This window comes from Octopus bimaculoides, chromosome 7 (assembly GCF_046866305.1).
Source record: "Octopus bimaculoides isolate indiv1 chromosome 7, ASM4686630v1, whole genome shotgun sequence".
NCBI classification, from domain to species: domain Eukaryota; kingdom Metazoa; phylum Mollusca; class Cephalopoda; order Octopoda; family Octopodidae; genus Octopus; species Octopus bimaculoides.
In genome coordinates, this window is record NC_142934.1 from 110,076,692 (window position 1) to 110,082,143 (window position 5,452).

Genomic DNA, 5,452 nt, shown 5'->3' on the forward strand with positions numbered 1-5,452 from the left:
CACATCTATTCTATGTGAAATGAGGTCGTGCAGAAAACAAGCCTGTTTCCATTTCGACCCCATTCCACGCACATTTAAGCTACCCAACTTAATCATTGAAAAATAAAGGTAGAAAATGAGGACTTACGGTTGTGAGAGGGAGCATGGCACTTTTTGTCTGCCAACCTCCCCTCCTCCTTCCGTTTCTGCATTGCTCTTTCTCGGGGTTGCCACCGGGCTCTGGTTTGGGGTAGCTGCCGGGCTGACAATCAATCTGCCCTCTTTTACGTCGTTGGAGACGTCAATTATCAGTTTGTTTCTAACGTGCTCTTGAAACAGTCTTTCTGCAAAGTCTTCTTCTGAGATCTTTGCGTATCTGTATTGAGCGTCCTCTGTGCCGCTCTTGAAATATCTTACCCTTGGGTGGGCTTTGATATACTTCACAACTTTTTCATTTTTTGTGTTTATCGCCACTATTTTTTCGTTTTTTTTAAAACCTTTCAATGCAGGTTGAGGGGGGGGGGCTTGAACCTCTGTCCTATCAGCGTTGTGCCGGCGGGGTAAGGGTGGGAAGTTGTTTTTTTTTCCTCTGTCTGTGCAGAGGTTTTTTTTTTGTTTGGGGAGGGGACTCTGGCGCGTGTTGTTTCTTCCTTTTGTAGCTCGCAGTTTGGAACTCCATCTTTTCCGTTTCGTTCACCACTACGGCAACTATTTTTTCTCTCTCTTGTTTCTTGCTGTTTTTTTCCTTCTACCGTGTTTCCACTCTCCACTTCGATGGTGACTGCCTTGCCTTTTTCTTTCTCTTCCTCGTCCGCTTTTGGAGGAGGGGCGTCACTCGTTTTAACGGTGTTTGGCCTTGTTTTTACACAGGCCGAGCGGACGTGACCCTTCTGCCCACACTTGAAACATCTGGGTCGACGTCCCTCCACCGACACGCGGATGGTATGCCCCTCCCCCACAAACACCCTATCAGGCAAATTCTCGAATGTGCTGTTCTCAGCTTGGACCAGAATTTCCAACGTCTGACCTCTCCATCTGGTCGCTTCCTTCCTCTTCATGCTTAGGATATTAATTTTCTCCTCGACATCAAATATAACCGCTGCTGCCGCCCACATTACGTCGTATCTGAAAGGTATGTCCTCAATGGTCACCCGTGCTGTTCTTTTTCCCATGTAAGTGGGCAGCAACATGATTACATCGTTTTTTAACGTCTCCGTCGAGACCTCCCTCGCCACTTCAGCCGAGTCGAAGTGCACCTCAACCGTTGCACTTCGTACTCCGCGGTTGACGTGGCGGACCTTTGGCCATATTGGCGCCAGACACCTCTCGACCAGTTCGTTACGAACCTCCGTGATTTTTTTTTCTTTTATATTGTATACCTTGTATACTACTATCTTTTCCTTTCGTGCATTGACAGTCTCGGGTGGTGGAATCAATTTGGTTTCACCATCCACGTTTTGTATGTACTTCCTGAACGCGTACAGACTCTCTTTAACAATTTTCAGTTCAATGGTGCTTCCACCAACAGCCTGAGAAAAACTTTGCTTTGGCATACTTTCTCCCTGAATGGGAGCGTTGCTTTCGGCTGTCGCCATTTTGTCAAAAAGGCAAAAATAACAGAAAAAATTCTTGTCGCCAAGACAAATGAATGGTATTTTCCTGCCCCGTAGGGCGAAAAACTACTGTTAAACAAACAGTTACAAAAATGTCTCACAATAACAGACGTAAAAGAACTCACACAGACGTAGCAGCAAAGATATTTGAATCAAGATATAATACTCCAAACAGGAAAATTCATATATTGTGTGGTCGACTTAATACAAAGCAGTTTTATAATATATGGCCAATATAACCCTTTCAAATCTAGGTCACTGTGCCTAACTTTACAATCCACCTGATCTTCTGAGGAGGAAAGAAAAGAAATAGTTGCATATTTCTTTCGACAAATTCGGCTGCGTCATCAAATGGACAGATTCGGCTGCGTCATCTTTTTCTACGTGTGGTTTTTATTACCTCTTTACTGAGAATCCTGCAGAGATGACGTTTAACCTCGTATACATAACGGGAATACAGCGTGACAGGGTCAAGTCAGCCGCCTTCTGTTTAGTGGAACCATGAATGTTGCAAGTATTTGAACGAAGCCTCCTGTCTGAAGATATTTACATACGACCTCCACTATAGCAGTCTCTCCCTGCCCCTAGTCTTGGAGACTTTGCAAATTATCATGAATGATGCCCTTTCTGTTTTGATAAAACCATTTAAACAAAATACAAATAATTCTAGACTTGTACTAGTTTCATTTAATTAACTATACTTTTCTTACACAAATGAATAGCAATGTAGAAATGTTACAAATCAATTTGCATTAAAAAGAAAACACAGCTATTAAGCAAACATACCGAGGGAGAATAAAGGCAGAGTGGAGATATTGCGTTTCACTACTTTCAAAGTGTAAACTATTTTAAACATCTGAATGAAAAAAACACTCCTTTAAGTGGCTACTTAGAAAAGCCAAACAAGAATGTTTTTAATGAAATTCCAACTTAATCTATATCTTTAGTATTTACGTTGTTAGATTTGCAAACAAATTTCGGCTACCGCTATGTAATCACAGACAGAGCTCGAGTTTATAAAAGATTACTGAATCATTTACTACGTCTATATAAATATGTGTAACCGACCGTTAATTAGTACTTTAGATATATACACTCACTAACACACCCATACATTTATCTATCTATATAATTTTCGCTATATTCCTTCTTTACTTTCTTTCTTTTCTCTTTTCCTGCCTATATCTAGCTAGCTAGTCAGTTGTATGCCTATTTATCTTTCCATTTCTGTCTACATATATACTTATATATATATATATAAACTAACACACACACACACACACACACACACACACACACACACACACACATATATATATATATATATATATATATATATATATATATTCTTATGTATGTATGTACGTATTTATGTGTGTATGTATGACTCCTTGTGCGAGATAAATATTATCTTTACAAGGAATTGAATATTTATTATCTATATTAGATATTAGAAAATTCATGTCTATATAATATACATATAATAACTCCTAGAGAAAGAAGTGCAAACATTCTAAATGCTGGCGATATTAATCCTTTCTTTGGTACTATAGTGTATCCATAATTACGACAATCGCCTTGCAGCAATCTAGTTAGGTAACCTGACCCCATCCAGGTAGGCACACATGTGAGATTACAACAAACTGTTTGCATTAAAGCCTATACAAGCAATATAACTTTGCTGCAGAGTAATATATTGGGATGGATTTTCATTTTTTCTTTATCCGAGACTTTCCAGTAGATATCCGTGAACTGAGTTAAACAGGGAAAGCTGACACATAGTATTCAATTCACTGCGTTCTGTGTAGAAATACACCGGCAGAGGAGGTTATTCGTGGTTGTTTCTCCTCTTGGGTAAAGCAGAAGGAATATCAAGAAGACACTACAAAGCTACAGCTTTGTACGTTTATACAGGGTGGTGCCAAAGTAGGCATGCAATTATGAAAAAAGAAAACACGTACATATTAATGGTTATGATAAAATTATTATTATTATCATGGGTGCAGGAGTGGCTTTGTGGTAAGTAGCTTGCTTTCCAACCGCATGGTTTCGGATTCAGTCCCACTGCGTAGCACCTTGCGCAAGTGTCTTCTACAATAGCCTCGGGGCGACCAAAGCCTTGTGAGTGGATTTGATAGACAGAAACTGAAAGAAGCCCGTTGTATATAAGTATATATATATATATACGTATGTGTGTGTATATGTTGTGTATCTGAGTTTGTAACCCCAACATCGCTTGACAACTGATGCTGGTGTGTTTAGGTCCCCGTAACTTAGTGGTTCGGAAAAAGAGACGGATAGAATAAGTACTAGGCTTCCAAAGAATAAGTCCTGGCGTCGATTTGATTCGACTAAAGGCAGTGCTCCAGCATGGCCGCAGTCAAATGACTGAAACAAGTAAAAGAATAAAAGAATAAATATGATAAATGTATTGTGATTAATGGTACTGAAAATACCGAAAATGAAGCTAATTTAATGAGCTAATAATCTTAATGAATTAAGTATTATAACATTGATGTGATACTTAGTGGACACATACTTTTGCGCCTCCTATATACATACATACGTACATATATTTATATATACGTGTGTGTGTGCATGCATGTATATTTATGTGTGCGTATGTATATCTATTTACCTATGTTTATATATCATATTCACATGCCTACGTTTATCGTACATTTATAAATTTATACATGCGTACAAGATTTCAAAGATTCCTGCCTGAAATTCTTTAGATAAATAGATTCACACACTTGGATGTGTTTATCGGCGGTTCACCTTACACGTCATCTCAATCACATATTTAGGAACATCGGCAACTCGTAACTCAAACGGTTTTGTCGCTTCGTTACCGACCGGCATGGATTCTCTTGAGAAGTTAAATGAAATTCAAAGAAACACATACAAATAACAGGAAGATACCATTTCAAACATGTATTTCTATAGAGACTATCCTTGAAATGTGAGTGAGGTGGTCGTTCCAGATTTTAAAAAAATAACCTCAGGTAATAGATCATTATTTTACTAAGTGCTGATCTGTGCTTACAGGTGATGCTACAAAATAGTATGAATATTTATGGGCACCTATTTAAATGATGAAATATCCATTGATTTATATGTGTGTACACACACATATATATATAAATACACACACATACATATATACATTTTTTTTGTTTTTCATTTTTATCTAGTTTAAGCTCATGAGTTGCGGCCATGCTGGAGCACCGCCATGTATATAGTCTTTTAACATTTTTTTGTTTATTTAAGTCATTTGAGTGCGGCCATGCTGGAGCACTGCCTTTAGTCGAACAAATCGGTCCCAGAACATATTATTTGTAAGCTTAGTACTTATCTACTCGGTGTTTTTTACCGAACCGCTAAGTTACAGGAACGTAAGCACACCAACATCGGTTGTCAAGCGATAGTGGGGTAGTGGCAAACATACACACAAAACGTATATATATATATACACAAACACACATGCATATATCTATTCGGTAGGCTTCTTTCAGTTTCTGTCTACCAAATCCACTCACAAGGCTTTGGTCGGCCGGTGGCTATAGTAGAAAACACTTGACCAGGTGCCTCGCAGTGGGAATGAACCCAGAACCATGTGGTTGGCAAGCAAGCTACTTACCACACAGCTACTCCTGCGCCTATTTGTATTCATTTTGTAAAGGCTATGAAAAGAGGAAGTGCAGTACATACGAACCTAGTTAACATTCCTATACTTTGGCCGCTAAATACGGAAGAGTCTCAAAATTCACGCGTAACTAGATTTTAAGTACTTAACCGTCCATTTTAACTGCCGATAGTTACTGAAAGTCAATAATGCCTTCAGACACTGCCAACAA